Below are 18024 nucleotides of genomic sequence, written 5' to 3'. Positions count from 1 at the left end.
TTTTAAGGAATCTCCACACTGTTCTCCATAGTGGCTGTACTAGTTTGCATTCCCACCAACAGTGCAAGAGGGTTCCCTTTTCTCCACACCCTCTCCAGCATTTATTGCTTGCAGACTTTTGGATCGCAGCCATTCTGACTGGTGTGAAATGGTACCTCATAGTGGTTTTGATTTGCATTTCTCTGATAATGAGTGATGTTGAGCATCTTTTCATGTGTTTGTTAGCCATCTGTATGTCTTCTTTGGAGAAATGTCTATTTAGTTCTTTGGCCCATTTTTTGATTGGGTCATTTATTTTTCTGGAATTGAGGTGTAGGAGTTGCTTGTATATTTTTGAGATTAGTTGTTTGTCAGTTGCTTCATTTGCTATTATTTTCTCCCATTCTGAAGGCTGTCTTTTCACCTTGCTAATAGTTTCCTTTGTTGTGCAGAAGCTTTTAAATTTAATTAGGTCCCATTTGTTTATTTTTGCTTTTATTTCCAATATTCTGGGAGGTGGTCATAGAGGATCCTGCTGGGATGTATGTCGGAGAGTGTTTTGCCTATGTTCTCCTCTAGGAGTTTTATAGTTTCTGGTCTTACGTTTAGATCTTTAATCCATGTTGAGTTTATTTTTGTGTATGGTGTGAGAAAGTGTTCTAGTTTCATTCTTTTACAAGTGGTTGACCAGTTTTCCCAGCACCACTTGTTAAAGAGATGGTCTTTAATCCATTGTATATTCTTGTCTCCTTTGTCAAAGATAAGGTGTCCATATGTGCATGGATTTATCTCTGGGCTTTCTATTTTGTTCCATTGATCTATATTTCTGTCTTTGTGCCAGTACCATACTGTCTTGATGACTGTGGCTTTGTAGTAGAGCCTGAAGTCAGGTAGGTTGATTCCTCCAGTTTCATTCTTCTTTCTCGATAGCTTTGGCTAATCGAGGTTTTTTGTATTTCCATACAAATTGTGAAATTATTTGTTCTAGCTCTGTGAAGAACACCGTTGGTAGCTTGATAGGGATTGCATTGAATCTATAAATTGCTTTGGGTAGTATATTCATTTTCACTATATTGATTCTTCTAATCCATGAACATGGTATATTTCTTCATCTATTAGTGTCCTCTTTGATTTCTTTCACCAGTGTTTTATAGTTTTATATATATAGGTCTTTAGTTTCTTTAGGTAGATATATTCCTAAGTATTTTATTCTTTCCGTTGCACAAGCACGGAAATTGAAACCGTAATCAAAAATCTTCCAGCAAACAAAAGCCCAGGTCCAGATGGCTTCACAGCTGAATTCTACCAAAAATTTAGAGAAGAGCTAACACCTATCTACTCAAACTCTTCCAGAAAATTGCAGAGGAAGGTAAACTTCCAAACTCATTCTATGAGGTCACCATCACCCTAATACCAAAACCTGAAAAAGATTCCACAAAAAAAGAAAACTACAGGCCAATATCACTGATGAACATAAGATGCAAAAATCCTTAACAAAATTCTAGCAATCAGAATCCAAAAACACATTAAAAAGATCATACACCATGACCAAGTGGGCTTTATCCCAGGGATGCAAGGATTCTTCAATATCTGCAAATCAATCAATGTAATACACCACATTAACAAATTGAAAAATAAAATCATTACTTTTTAATGAAAACAACTGACCAAAAATCTGTCACAGAATTTGAGACCCATTAAAAAAAGTTTAATGAGAAAAATAATGATAAAAAAATAAAAAAAATAAAAAAAGTCCTAGAAGGTGCCATAGTATTGATGTGGCCATTCCACTAGAAGACGTGGTCACAAGGAGTAATTAGATTTGATATTTGATACTAGGAGGTTCATCACAGCAGTGATTATAAAATGTTGAAAACAACTTATAAGGCTAACAACTGAAGCCTGGTCAGATAACCGTGGTATGGGCATGCAGGAAATTCCAAAATAAAATTTATTTCTTAATATATAGAGAGATGTTCCTAAATTTAAAAAATCAGGCTGTAAAGCATTATATAGAGTATGACTCCACTTTTGGTAAGAAATGCAGATGTATGTATGTGTCCTGCGTGTGCTCAGTTGTGTCTGACTCTTTGTGACCCCATGGACTGTAACCTGCCAGGCTCCTTTGTCCATGGAATTCTCCAGGCAAGTATACTAGAGTGGGTTGCCATTTCCTCCTCCAGGGGATCTTCCCAACCCAGGGATTGAACCCGAGTCTCTTGCACTGGCAGGTGGGTTCTTTACCACTGCGCCACCGGGGTGGCCCATGTAGGTATATGCATGTACAAAAAGTGCAAGAGGGTATCCACCAAACATTAGGCGTAAGTCACAGATGATTGGGTACCGGGTATTTGCATTTTCTTTTTTTTTGTCTACAAATGTATACTATTTCTGCCATGAGATATATTATTTGTGTCATAATTGTATTTGGCTTAAAAAAAAAGTTGGGAGACTTCCCTAATGGTCCAGTAGCTAAGACTGAGCTTCCAATGCAGGGGGCCCGGGTTCAATCCCTGGTCAGGGAACTAGATCTCACATCCTGCAACTAATGATCCCGCGTGCATCTGAGACCTGACAGAGTCAAAAAAGAAAAAAAAGGTGAAGGGAAGGACTCCATATAACCTTTCCTGATTGCCTGTGGCTCTCAAAGAGGCTTGGATCCCTCTTGCAACAGGAATTGCTCACAAGTGGGGTCTGGCACCCAGACTTTGCTCCCGAGAGCCCGGCAGGACGTGAAGCAGGTCCTGCCGCCAGCAGAGGGCGTCCTCCTGGCCTGTGTGAGGTGCCCACCATCTCTGCCGGATTCCCTGCGGAGCCCTGGGCCTGAGGCGGCGCAGAGCAAGCTCTGTCCTGCCTGGTGGCCGGGCCTGCCCGAAAGGGGCGGAAGGGCTGGAGTAAAGGGGTTCCCAGAGGTAATTTGTGCAGGCACCAATGTGACTAGCCCCACGATGCCCTCGAACATTGTCTGCGTCTGGTTCTTCCTCCTGGAAGTTTCTGGGGGCTGGAGAGCAGGTCAAGCGGCAGATGAACTGCGCACTCTGCCTCCAGCCCCCTCCCCCCTGCCGTCTCCTGTGCTTCCACCCACCTCCTCGGAAGGGCGCAGCCCCGCGCCTCCGGTCCTGTCTCCTGTGTCCACAGGTGAAGTCCCTGATAGAGCAGGGCACGGTCCTGGCAGAAGTCTCCCAGTCCCTCGTAGAGATGGAGCAGCCCACCTCCCGGATGTGGTGGGAAGGAGGCAGGAGGCCTTGGGGGGCGGGGGGCTCACAGAGGGCAGGTCCTGAGGTCGCGGCGAGGGCCTGAATCTGAACACGCAGACTCTTCCCTTCCGGTTCTGCACACCTCAGAGAAAGCGCTTGGCTCCTTGACATAAATGTGATCAACTCTTCTTGGAACTGCTTGAGCAGCTCTTCAAAACTGAAAAAGCTACGAAAAGAAAAAAAGAAAAGATACAATAAAAGAGGACTGAACTTTCTGTGTTATCAACCTGATGAATTTCCGGGTCCTAGACAACAGGCTTGACGGGGCCACATGGCCCCCAGCCTCAGCTACGTCCCCCCTGGACTGCCCACACATCAGGTACACTAAGAGTAAGCAAAGGAATTAGCCAGAGGAGAAGCTTTACTTTCAGATGTGACGTTATTCCTCAAACGGCTCTTTCTGAGTGCTTCTAACACCAGGCATGGTGCTGTGCTGACACCTGCCTGCTCCAGCTCTCCATGGGGCCTCCACCCCTTAGCTGAGAGGCCTTGGTTGGGGGGGCAGTGTTGGGAGGGTGAAGGGGTGGAGGGGTGGGGGTGACCCAGGCTCAAGTTCCCAGTTTTGCAGCAATCTAGTGCCAGGTGTGAGGGCTGTCAGGGGATCAAATGCCCACACTCAGGGTAGATCCTCGCAGCTCAATTCCCCCGAGTCCTGGCTGGCCTTGGTCCACTGTCCAGTTGGAAACAGAGCTGGCCGCAACCCCGAATGAAGCACAAGCCATTCCCACTCTGGGGACACTGCCAGTCACCTGGGAAGATGCCCGGAGTCTGTCCTTGACCAGACACCTGCTCACACCATACCACAAGCTGAGTCACCATCCTGGTCACCACCGCCACCCCCTCCACCCCCCTTGGTGCTGGACACACACCGTGCACCAGGCAGGGCTGCCTCACGGTCCGGCGGGACCCCAGGTCTCAGTTCTGAGCCATGGTTTCTACTCCTCCCTGTGAAACTGATGGTTCTTCCAAGCATTCCGCCCTTGGGTCTGCCCTCCTCACCACGGCTCCTCGTCCTTAAAGTTTGCAGCTCTGGATATTGCCATGATTCAAGTGGTAGCCCTGTCCATGGCCTCCCAAGCGGCTGATAGTGCATTCAGGTGAGCACAGTTAAGATCACTGGTTCTTCTGAATCATTTACAACAGATGCAAGACTCCCTCTCCTTCAACTTGCCCAACCTCCTGTAGACTAACAGCCTCTCTTTGTTGCATACTCACCACACGTGACTTTCCTCTTCCTCCTCAGAACAACCCTAGGAGGGGTCCTAGTCCCTCCTCCATTTTGAATATGTGAAACAGAAGTACAAGAAAGTGAAGTGATTTGTCAAGGTCACTCACTTTGCAAGGAGCTCAGCTCAGATTTGGGGGAACCTAAGGCAATGGCACCCCACTCCAGTACTCTTGCCTGGAAAATCCCGGAAGGAGGAGCCTGGAAGGCTGCAGTCCATGGGGTCGCTGAGGGTTGGACACGACTGAGCGACTTCACTTTCACTTTTCACTTTCATGCATTGGAGAAGGAAATGGCAACCCACTCCAGTGTTCTTGCCTGGAGAATCCCAGGGATGAGGCTGCCGTCTATGGGGTCGCACAGAGTCGGACACGACTGAAGCGACTTAGCAGCAGCAGCAGCAGGTTGATCTGTCCCTGGGTTGGGAAGATCCCCTGGAGGAGGGCATTGCAACCCACTCCAGTGTTCTTGCCTGAAGAATCCCATGGACAGAGGAGCCTGGCGGGCTACTATCCATAGGGTCACAAAGAGTTGGACGCGTCTGAAGCAACTTAGCATGAACGCATGCACAGGCCATTTTTAGGGGCTTCCCTGGTGGTTCAGATGGTGAAAAACCTGTCTGCCACGAAGGATGCCCTGGTTTGATCCCTCGGTCGGGAAGATCCCCTGTAGAAGAGAAAGGCTACTGACTCCAGTATTCCTGCCTGGAGAATCCCATGGACGGAGGAGCCTGGTGGGCTACAATCCATGGAGTCACAAAGAGTTGGACACCACTGAGTGACGGACACTTTCACTTTACATTCAGGTCCTTCTTACACCAGGCCCAGCCTCCTAACCATGCCATGCCTCCTCCCCAAGTCTCAATCCCTTGGTCCCTGTCTCAGTACATCAGTTGCCTCCCCATATTTGAGTTTACACAAGATCCTGCCCCTGGGGTTGCAAAGAGTCAGACACGACTGAGCACACACACACAAGATTCTGCCCAGTGCATTGGCCCACCTGCGTACAAGGAGGGCACAGACGCAGTGAACCCCCGCCCTCCGAATCAGCCGTCTCACTCCTGCTTATGGTAAGGTTAGCAAAGGACCATGATGTTCTGGTGTGTGAGGGCCAACGTCCATTGCTCTGTAGCCAGAATGGTTGTTGGGGAGGGGGACGTGGGGGGCAGTATGCCACTACAGTTCCGAGAGCAGTACTCGTGGAGAAAGGTGGACATGCTCACTCACTTGAGATCTGAGCTCTTCAAGGAGTGGGTGCCTGTGAGCCCAGGTGGTGGGCAGAGATAAGCCACTGGCTGTTGACCTGGTCTGCTAATCTCATGATTTGGGATGATGTGGCCAACAGTTGCCTGTTTCAGGTCAGGCCATGTGGGCAGGGGCCGTCCTCCTACGTGGTTCCATTTGGTAGGCATTCTCTTCTCCAGGGGATCTTCCTGACCGAGGGATCAAACCAGGGCATCCTGCATGGTAGACAGGTTCTTCACTGTCTGAGCCACCAGGGAAGCCCCTAAGAATGACCTGTGCATGCGTGGATGCTAAGTTGCTTACCTGACACTGGAGACCTGACCCCCTGAGGGAACCACTTTACTGGAGAGAGTGCCCGCCTGCTGCAGCCAGGGCTATGGGCCTTCAGGGTACTGGGGAGTCATGGGGGGCTTGTGAAAGGGCTCCCCCAATACTCCTGCCCCAGTGGTGGGGGAGGCAAGTCCAGGCTCTCCTCTACTACCTGCTGCTCATGGAAGGTAAAGTTAAATTCAAGCCCCCAAATGAATTGCTGTCCACCGTGTCAGCCCAGTGTGTCTGGGTGCAGAGCACAGACAGTGGGAGGTGCTGGGTTATGTGAGGCCTCAGAGGCCTTGGTTAGGAGTCTGCTATTAGTCCTAATTGTGACAAATGTGAGTTTAGGCAGTGGTGTGACACGCACTGACAACACCAGCCACACTGGCAAACAACGTTTTGCAAACTCTGACAAGCTTCTAACACCCTGTGTTCTTGCTTCCAGTCTTAGAAAGGATGAGGATGTTCTGAAAAAGTACATCCTTGGCTGGTGGCCTGGTTTATCAAATGGCTCTAGAATTTCTCTTGTGGCCTCTGAGGTTCCCCTTGCTTGTTAAGTCATGCACTGCAGGGATGGAAATAGAAGCCGTGCTGTGGGGTGACCAAGAGTCTCCCTCAGATACTGTGCTGCAAAGTGGGGGGGTGGGGGACAGTGAACAGTGCCTGATGGATGCAAGTCACGGAGATGCGGCCTCCAGCAGCCCCTCATCCAGGGTCTCCTATTCTGTGAAATAATTCCACTCATCACTGTGAACTGTACCCTGCCTCTCAGCCGGGGGCTGGTGTAGGCCTTGGGGAATGTGTGGGAAAACAAGCTGGTCCAGTTGCCATTATCAAGGGGCCCACATCTCAAGTGGGGGATGGTGGCGAGTGCCTGAGACCGTGGTGGGTGATGTTGCGGGTGCTGAGGTAGGTGATGTGATAGGCACTGCTGGAGGTGGGGAGCTGGGGGCTCAGAATGGGGGACTGGTTCCAGAAGAGGCAGTTGGGCCAGACCTGCAGGATGCCAACAGGCAAAGCTGCTTCAGAGGTAGCAGCAGCAGAGGCAGAGGCCCCGGGGGACAGCCCAGTGTGTCTGGGTACAGAGCACAGACAGTAGGAGGTGCTGGGTCATGTGAGGCCTCAGAGGCCTTGTTTAGGAGTCTGCTATTAGTCCTAATTGTGACAAATGTGAGTTTAGGTAGTGGTGTGACACGCACTGACTTGAGTTTTCGCTTGTTTGGGGTTTTTTCGGTTGCACCATGCAGTGTTCAGAATCTTACTTACCCCGCCAGGGATCAAAGCCCCTGCATTGGGAGCGCAGGGTCTTAACCACTGGACTGTCAGGGTATGAATATGAATTTTTATATGATATGAATTTTGAAAAGATCCTTCTGTTCTCCAAAGTTCACCAGGATGAAGAAGGATTAGAGCTAGTTTCTCAACGCTGCATAGGACTCCCAAAAAACCACTTTCAAAATTAAAATGAAAAAAGAAAGGGACTTCTTTAACCACTGGTTGTCCAGTGGTTAAGAATCTGCCTGCCAATGCAGGGGACAGGATTCAGTCCCTAGTCTGAGAAGAACCCACATGGCACAGGGCAACTAAGCCTGCGTGCCATGACCACTGAGCCCGAGGCTCTGGAGCCCCTGAGCCACAATTCCTGAAGCCCGCAAGCCCTAGAGCCTGCGCTCCTCAGCAAGGGAAGCCTGCACACGCACCCAGAGAGCAGTCCCTGCTTGCCGCACCTAGAGAAAGCCTGTGTGCGGCAGCGATGACCCAGCGCGAAAATAAATCAAACAAAAAATGTTTAAGTTAAATTTAACATAAATGGAAAAAAGACAAGGGTAGGCAGGGGGATGGGGGCAGGGCCTTAACAAGACATGAGTAAAGAATCTAAAGAATAAAGGACATTTAACCTGGTCCTTGGGCTTCCCTCGTAGCTCAGCTGGTAAAGAATCTGCCTGCAATGCAGGAGACCCAGGTTTGATTCCCGGGTTAGGAAGATCCCCTGGAGAAGGAAATGGCAACCCACTCCAGTATTCTTGCCTGGAAACTCCCCATGGACACAGGAGTCTGGTAGGCTACAGTCTATAGGGTCGAAAGAGTCGGACACGACTGAGGGACTGAACCACCACCAACCTGGTCCTTGTCTGGCTTCCCCAGCCCCCTCCCACCTGTCAGTGAACAGGGAGACAAACGAGGTAACGAATGTGGTGCTGGACCAGCATAGCGCCCTCTGGAGGGGAGGCAGCGTGTGGTTTGTGAGTGTATGCTCGGATGTGAACGAGCTTGGCGTGGTGATGAGTGTGCCTGACCATTTTTATCTGTGGTGCAATTAACAGCTTACCACCGTCCCTAGATGGCTGGGCCTGCCTTCTTATTAGTGTGTCTTGGGAAAGGGAACAAAATGTGATTATAACATATACTAATTATTTTCTTCTCACAGATGTCCCAGAGGTGCTCGACATCTGGGTCCGTATTTACACTTTCCTCCATGGTGCCACGCGGCTATAGCCCTCTTCCCTCCATCCACCCTGCCAACGTGTGTGAGAGTCACAGCAGAAAGATGTGGGAGTCCCAGACTTCAGAAACCTGGGGTCCAGACCTGTGACCTTCTATTGGACAAGTTCTCTGGAGACACTGTTCTCCCAGGAGAGATGGCTGAGGGATTTCCTTATCTGTCCAGTGGTTAAGACTCTGCACTTCAATGTAGGGGGTGCAGGTTAGATCCCTGGTTGGGAAACTAAGATCCTATTAAAAAAAAAAAAAAGATGGCCGAATGGAGAAATGATTTCAGGGAATTCTCTATCTTTCCAGCATTAGTTAGATTACCTGGTAGTGGTAAAGAGCTATTTGTCACAGATAAACAGAGACAGACATTAAAGTGTTAAGGACACATAATAATATGCTATCACAGTATCAATACCATAATAGAAATCAACCCTGAATGTTTATTGGAAGGACTGATGCTAAAGCTGAAACTTCAATACTTTGGCCACCTGATGCAAAGAGCTGACTCATTGGAAAAGACCCTGATACTGGGAAAGACTGAAGGCGGGAGGAGAAGGAGACGACAGAGGATGAGGTGGCTGCATGGCATCGCTGACTCGGTGGACATGAGTTTGAGCAAACTCTAATTGACTAAACAACAATTGCAGTAAGGACAAGGGCCTGGCATGAACTCACTTCAACTTCCATTTGTACGGGGGTGCATTTTAAGAGGAGAATGAGAGAGCAGGCAGGGGCAATGGCAAGGTTTACACAGGGCAATTCCTGCTAAATCTACAGAAAGCCGGCAGGAGGAGGGCACTAGTCCACACGAAGCTTGTGCGGGTTGCTAACTGGCACTTAAGGAAATTAGGCTCGTAGCCTCCCAGAGACTGGGCAACGGGCCATATCTTGAGGCACTGGCTGGAATAAACAGTAACTTCTGGCAGCCTTGAGTTTTCTCAGGCAAGCATATTTTCTGGGCCAACCTAGGGCTGTGGCCCTGAGCTACTAGAAACAGTGTTTGTTCAGGTCTTCGGATATGCTGCTGCTGGGGTAGACTAAATCTTTGGTGCTGAGAGTCTGCAGTTTTTATAGGCCAACGTTGAAGCCCAGTCAGGAAGACAGCTTACAGAATTCCCTGGTGGTCCAGTGGTTAGGACTTGCCGCTTTCACTGTGGAGGCCTGGGTTTGATCCCTGGTCAGGGGAACTATTCACAAGCGCTCCTGCAAGCCACATGGCACCGCAAAAAGCAAAGCAAGCTGAGAGAAGCCTGTCCAGAGATCAGTCAAAGAGAGGCTCTTTGTCAGCTATGCTTCTGGATTCAAACAGCCCTGGGTTTCAATCCTGCCTCTGTAACAGATGGGCTGGGTGATGACAGGGAAGAGATTTTTCATCTCAAGGGGTTGGTTTTCTCATTTGGAAAAATGCAGAGAGAATTCCCTCCCAGGACTGTTTAAAGATTAAGTGAGTTGACTACAGTACACGCCAGTGTGTCATGTGGCTGGAGTCTGGAAGGGACTAAAGAGGAGGCTGTGCTCGAGCTGGGATGTGGGCCTGCGGGGGCCCCACCAGGCCGGGCACAGCTGGACCAGCCACGGCTGCAGCTCTCACAGGCGGACATGCAGGTAGTGAACCCGCAGATATGGTTACAGCGCCTGTGACTCAGCAGGTCTGCCTTCCTAATGCACTCGCAGTTACTGCTTGCTTGTTTGGGGACCCCATCTGGGAAAGCAGGGCGAGGAGAATGGCAGGATTCCCCTCACTTCATCACCTAGATGGAGTTACAGCTGCTAGATGTTCAGTACCTACCAGGTGCCAAGAACTGCACATGTATCACTTTGAACACTTGCAATAACTGGCAGGTACATTTTTTACGCCCATTTAGGAGGTGAGCAGGCTGAGGTTCAAAGAGGTTACACAGTATGCCTAAGATCACACAGCCCGTCAGTGAATTCAAACCTAATCTCTGAGACTGCAGAGCTCTTTCTCCTCGGAGGCATGGGTTTTTACCACCTCCGAGGGGCTTGAGAGGCTGGCTGCCTTACTGGAAAAAGAGAAGGAGGAAAAAGAAGCCCCACCCAGCCAAGAAGACATGTCCTGCCATGAAGAAAATGTATGAGGCTGTTTCTGAAGCCGGGGAATCTTGGGGGTGCCTCCTCACTGCCTTCGGGGACAGCCCGTGTGGGGGCATCTGGGGCATCTGCACCAAGAGCCAGGCTGCAGGCGGGTGTGGTGTGCTGGCAGCCTGTTCTGTGTGTGTGTGTGTGTGTGTGTGCATGCGCACGCAAGGAAGGAAGGCAGCCTGTGCACAGTCTGGACCACATTTTCTCCTCTTAGTTCTGAGAATGTCTTCCAGTTTAAATGCTGCTTTGAAGGACTTGCCTGGTGGAAGACTCTGCGTTTCCACTGCATGGGGCCCCGGTTTGATCCCTGGTCAGGGAACTAGATCCCACATGCTGCAACTAAGAGGAGTTTGCATGCTGCAATTTAAAAAAGATACTGTGCGCCGCAACTAAGCCCTGGCACAGCCCAATAAATAATAAGTAAATATTTTTAAAAATATTGCTTTGAATTAATTCCCACCAATGTTTTGCAAAACAAAACAAAACATAACACACCTTCCATTTGACAGTGTCAGTGTCCCAGCACTGGGAGTACATATCCAAATATCTAAAATCTCACCATTTTAGATGGACACCTCAGTTACCACTGTTTTTAGAGAATAGGGGGCAGGTAGATTCTTTTTAACTTGGAAACACGCTCTTGGGCCCTAACAATGAAACACGTTGGAATATTTCAAAGCTAAGGCTTGGCGTTATCTTCTTAGAGGAACAGAAGGACTGTTTCTTACCCAACTGGGTGCTTCTCCCAATGATCTCAGCAGGGTGAGAGGACAACATTTATTCATGTCAAAGTGTTCACACCTCTCCCCTCTGAGGCACCTGAAAATAAGTCACATTTTGCTTGCTTAGCTCTTCCTCTGGCTTCATTCCTCTTCCCTCTCTGGATATTTTGCTTTTGCCAGTTCCATTCCTGACAGTGAGTCCACAAACAAGGGGCACTGGAGAGCAAGGAACAAAGTTAGACCCAGAGAAAAAAAGAGATTAAAAAAAAAATCAAAGGGATTTCCCTGGTGGTCCAGTGGCTAAGACTCCATACTCCAAATGCAGGGGGCCTGGGTTCGATCCCTGGTCAGGGAACTAGATCCCACATACTGAAGCTAACACACGGTGCAGCCAAACAAATAAGTAAAATAAATATTTAAAAAAAATCAGAATAAAGACATAAGAGTACAGAAAACAGATTGAAAGAAAGATGGAAGAAAGAATGAGCCAATACAGATCCTCAGGGAGAAGTCTAGGTTGAGAGTTAAACTGTATTTAATGCCTTGGACAGACTGAGCCAAATGGAGGCGTAGATATATGAAGGTTTCAGCACAAGCACTTCATCTTGGGCTGCAGTGTTTGGTGGACCTTGAACAGAAAATTGTGTGAAAGCAGCTAAAGGAGGTTAGTGTGGTTCCAGAAGACGAGGATCTGAGCTGAATCTTGGAAGGTAAGACTTCCTTAAGCAGAGAGGGTAGGATGGGCATGAGGAAGTTGGGCCCCCAAAACTACGGGACTAGGGGGCAGAAAGCCGCTGGTGGGTACGGTGAATACCACCGATGGACAAACCAGAATAAATGCCTCTGTGAACTAACATGTGTGCTAAACTGATACACACAGCCGTGCACACTGCTGGGGACCCAAGCATGTCGCCACAGGCCATCTCAGCATAAATGAATGTCTGTATGTCAATGCATTTTCTCCTTCCCATCCCCACAACCAAATTTACTGGTGTTTTTTTTTTTTTTTTTCTGGCTTCCACTTCTTAGTGAACAACAGAAGGTAGAATCTCAGCACCACTTTCCTCTCCTTCCTCATCCGTATCTCTGGCTAGTGAGCAACCTGTCACTTCTACCTCCATGCTTGCCTTCCTAACCATCCTATTGCTTCTTCTTTTTAAAAAATATTTATTTTAATTATGTATTTGGCTGCACCCAGTCTTAGTTGTGGCATGTGGGATCTTTAGTTGCAGCATGCGAACACTTAGTTGAAGCAGGTGGGATCTAGTCGCCTGACCAGAGATCAAACCCAGGCCCTCTTCATTGGAAGCATGAAGTCTTAGCCACTGGATCACCGGGGAAGTTCCCCATACCCGCTGCTTTTAACCAGGGCTTCATCATCTTCCATGTCAGCTCTCTGCTTCCACCCTGTCTCTTCTTTACAACTGATTTTGCATACTATCGCTAGAGGAACCCATCCAAAACACTCATCACTTCCAGACTTAAAAATCTTGGTTAAAAGAAAGGATGGTGTGAGAGATCAAGACTCACAAGAGAGCTACAGTGGTCACAACAGCATCATCCCGGCACATGAACAGGCAGATCCATGAACAGAATACAGTTCAGAAATACTCAACTACCGAAGGGCATTTAATAAACAAAAAGAGGGCTTTTCACATGGGTGGGGAAAAGACCAATTATTGAATAAATGGAATCAGGAGCTCTGAGTAACATTCAAAAAAAAAACTGGATCTCTAAATCTTTCTTTGTACCAAAATTAATAAAAGAATCAAACTTTAGAATGTAAAATATGAGCAATCAAAGTACTAGAAAATAAAGAATATTCAATAAGTGGTGTTGGGAAAGCTGGATAACCACACATGCAGAAAAATGAAACTGGACCCTTATCTTACATGACTCACAAAAATTGACTCAAATTAACTGGCATGAACACTTAAGCATGACACTTATAGGAGGAAAAAAACCAACAACAACAAGAAAAAAGCTCTTTGACATTGGTTTTGGTCACAATTTGTTTTGGATGTGACACCAGTCTACGGCCATTCCACCCTGAATATGCTTGATCTCGTTGTCTGGATATGACACCAAAAGCAAAAATTAATTAGTGTTTCTACATCAAACTAAGAAGCTTCTGCACAACAAAAGTGACAACAAAATGCACAGGTAACCTTTGGAAGGAGAAAGTATTTGTGAATCATATGTCTGGTAAAGAGTTAATATCCAAAATGTACAAAGAACACACAACTCAGTATCAGAAAAACAGATAACTTGACTAAAAAATGGGCAGAGGAACCAATAGACATCTTTCCAAAGAAGGCATACAAATGGCCCATGAAAAGAGAGTTGCATCACGAATCATCAGAGAAATGCAAATCAAAACTACAATGAGAGGGAATTCACTGGTGGTCCAATGACTAAGACTCCGGGCTCCCAATGCAGGGGGCCCGGGCTCAATCCCTGGTCACGGAACTAGATCTCACATGCTAGGAGTTCACAAGCCACAACTAAAGATCCTGCATGTGGCGACCAAGACCTGGCGCAGCCAAATACATAAATAAAATGAAAATAAATATTGAAGGAAAAAAAATAGTGAGGTATGAACTCACACCTGTGACAATGACTATGAACAAAAAGTCAAAGATAACAAGGGCTGGTGAGAATGTGAAGAAAAGGGATACACCATTGGTAGGAATGTAAATTGGTACAGCTACTATGGAAAATATCCCATGGACAGAGGAGCCTGGCAGGCTACAATCCATAGGGTCGCAAAGAGTCAGACACGACTGAGCAACTAGGCACACACATTATGGAAAACAGTATGGAGGACTATCTTATGATCCATCCATCCAACTTCTGAGTCCAAAGAAAATTCAAAGAAACTAAAATAACTATCCCAAAGAGATATCTGCACTCTCGTGCTCATTACAGCACTATTCCCAGTAGTTAAGACACAGAAGCAACCATCAACAGAAGTCCATCAACAGATGAATGGATAAGGAAGATGGACTATTCTTCAACTATGAGAAAAAAAATCCTGCCATTTGCAACAAGGAGGAAACTTGGGGACTTTATGCTAACTGAGATAAGTCAGAGACAAAATGACAAATAAAGTATGACCATAGTTGTATGTGGAGTCTGCAAAAGGTAAACCCATAGAAACAGAGCAGGATGCTGGTTATGAGGGGCTGGGGATTGGCGGAAATGAGTACATATTGGTTAAAGGGTACAAACTTTCAGTTATAAGATGAATAAATCTTGAGATTGAATATACAGCACGGAATTATAGTTAATGATACAGTATTATATACTTGCAAGTCGTTAAGAGAGTAGATCTTAAATGTTCTCACCACAAAAGAGAAATGAAAATTACATGATGTGATGGTTCATGTTGTTGTTCAGTAACTCATGTCCGACTCTTTGCGACCCCACAGACTGCAGCACGCCAGGCCTCCCTGTCCATCACCAGCTGCTGGAGTTTACCTAAACTCATGTCCATTGAGTCGGTGATGCCATCCAACCATCTCATCCTCTGTCATCCCTTTCTCCTCCTGCCTTCAATCTTTCCCAACATCAGGGTCTTTTCAAATGAGTCAGCTCTTTGCATCAGGTGGCCAAAGTATTGGAGTTTCAGCTTCAGCATCAGTCCTTCCAATGAATATTCAGGACTGATTTCCTTTAGGATGGATGGGTTCTTCACAGTCCAACTCTCACATCCATACATGACCACTGGAAAAACCATAGCCTTGACTAGACGGACCTTGTTGGCAAAGTAATATCTCTGCTTTTTAATATTCTGTCTAGGTTGGTCATAACTTTATTTCCAAGGAGTAAGCGTCTTTTAATTTCATGGCTGCAGTCACCATCTGCAGTGATTTTGGACCCCCCAAAAATAAAGTCTGTCATTGTTTCCACTGTTTCCCCATCTATTTGCCATGAAGTGATAGGACCGGATGCCATGATCTTAGTTTTCTGAATGTTGAGCTTTAAGCCAACTTTTTCACTCTCCTCTTTCACTTTCATCAAGAGGCTCTTTAGTTCTTCTTCACTTTCTGCCATAAGGGTGGTGTCATCTGCATATCTGAGGTTATTGATGTTTCTCTGGCAATCTTGGTTTCAGCTTGTGCTTCATCCAGCCCAGCATTTCTCATGATGTACTCTGCATATAAATTAAATAAGCAGGGTGACAATATACAGCCTTGACATACTCTTTTCCCTATTTGGAACCAGTCTGTTGTTCCATGTCCAGTTCTAACTGTTGCTTCCTGACCTACATACAGATTTCTCAAGAGGAAGGTCAGGTGGTCTGGTATTCCCATCTCTTCCAGAATTTTCCACAGTTTATCGTGATCCACACAATCAAAGGCTTTGGCATAGTCAATAAAGCAGAAATAGATGTTTTTCTGGAACTCTCTTGCTTTTTCCATGATCTAGCGGATGTTGGCAATTTGATCTCTGGTTCCTCTGCCTTTTCTAAAACCAGCTTGAACATCTGGAAGTTCATGGTTCATATATTGTTGAAGCCTGGCTTGGAGAATTTTGAGCATTACTTGACTAGCGTGTGAGATGAGTGCAATTGTGCGGTAGTTTGAGCATTCTTTGGCATTGCCTTTCTTTGGGATTGGGATGAAAACTGACCACTGGCCAGTCCTGTGGCCATTGCTGAGTTTCCCAAATATGCTGGCATACTGAGTGCAGCACTTTCATAGCATCATCTTTTGGGATTTGAAATAGCTCAGTTGGAATTCCATCACCTTCACTAGCTTTGTTTGTAGTGATGCTTCCTAAGGCCCACTTGACTTCACATTCCAGGATGTCTGGCTCTAGGTGAGTAATCACACCATGGTGATTATCTGGGTCGTGAAGGTCTTTTTTGTACAGTTCTTCTATGTATTCTTTCTGCCTCTTCTTAATATCTTCTGCTTATGTTAGGTCCATACCATTTCTGTCTTTTATTGAGCCCATCTTTGCATGAAATGTTCCCTTGGTATCTCTAATTTTCTTGAAGAGATCTCTAGTCTTTCCCATTCTATTGTTTTCCTTTCTTTCTTTGCACTGATCACTGAGGAAGGCTTTCTTATCTCTCCTTGCTATTCTTTGGAGCTCTGCATTCAAATGGGTGTATCTTTCCTTTTCTCCTTTGCTTTTCGCTTCTCTTCTTTTCACAGCTTTTCACAGCAAGGCCTCCTCATACAGCCATTCTGCTTTTTTGCATTTGTTTTTCTTGGGGATGGTCTTGATCCCTGTCTCCTGTATAATGTCACAAACCTCTGTCCATAGTTCATCAGGTACTCTATCAGATCTAGTCCCTTAAATCTATTTCTCACTTCCACTGTATAATTGTAAGGGATTTAATTTAGGTCATACCTGAATGGTCTAGTAGTTTTCCCTACTTTCTTCAATTTAAGTCTGAATTTGGCAATAGATGAGTTCATGATCTGAGCCACAGTCAGCTCCCGGTCTTGTTTTTGCTTCCGGTCTGACTGTATAGAGCTTCTCCATCTTTGGCTGCAAAGAATATAATCGATCTGATTTTGCAGTACTTGGATGCAGTCTCAAAGATGACAGAATGATCTCTGTTCATTTCCAAGGCAAACCATTCAATATCAAGGTAATCCAAGCCTATGTCCTGAACAGTAATGCTGAAAAAGCTGAAGTTGAGCGGTCCTATGAAGACCTACAAGGCCTTTTAGAACTAACACTGAAAAAAGATGTCCTTTTCATTATAGGGGACTGGAATGCAAAAGTAGGAAGTCAAGAAACACCTGGAGTAACGGACAAATTTGGCCTTGGGGTACAGAATGAAGCAGGGCAAAGGCTAATAAAGTTTTGCCAAGAGAATGAACTGGCCATAGCAAACACCCACACAGATTAGGAAGTGAAAAAGCAAGCCGTCTTGGGGAAGGGGAACCTGGACGTGTGGGCTGGGTGCTGCTTTCAGGGAAGAGAGAGAGACTCACTTTGCAGTTTATCTCTACAGCTGATTCCCAAACTTATCTCCCCTTCTTTCTGGGCACAGAACCCTGTTTCCTCCCCTTGAGGAGGACATGGCAACCCACTCCAGTACTCTTGCCTGGTGAATCTCCATGGACAGAGCAGCCTGGTGGGCTACAGTCTATGGGGTCGCAAGGGTTCAGACACGACTGAGAGACTAAGCACATGGCACAGCCTGTCTCCTAGACTCCTTTATGTGGTGGAATGACTACACGACTGACTTCTAGCCAATGAAACAGGCTTAATCCAGAAAAGTCTGTTTATTTTTAAATTTTTATATTTTGATGTTTATTTGTTTGGCTGTGCTGAGTCTTAGTTGGGGCATACAGAATTTTTGATCTTTGTTGCAACATTTGGAATCTTTAGTTGCCACCATGTGGGATCTAGTTCCCTGACTAGGATTCCTGGTTTCTATCCAGGCTCCCCAGGTTCAATTCCTGAGCAGGGAACTGAGATCCTTCTACAGGATCACTCACTGTCTCTCCTAGATGAATCCTTCCCTTCCAAACCCCTCCCCACTGCCTCTAAGATCCTTCCAGCTCTTGCCCTGCCCACTTCTCTCACCTCACCTCTCAACTCACTCCGCCTTGTTCCCTGGCCTTCGGTCTTTTCTGCAGCATAAGTCAGGTAGCCCCATCGCAGGGCCCTGCCCTTCTCCCCACTCCTCCTGCCACACTTTCTTAGTCACACGATCTTTA

The sequence above is a fragment of the Bos taurus genome, chromosome 17, assembly GCF_002263795.3.
Source record: "Bos taurus isolate L1 Dominette 01449 registration number 42190680 breed Hereford chromosome 17, ARS-UCD2.0, whole genome shotgun sequence".
NCBI lineage: Eukaryota > Metazoa > Chordata > Mammalia > Artiodactyla > Bovidae > Bos > Bos taurus.
This window is presented reverse-complemented; position numbering follows the sequence as displayed.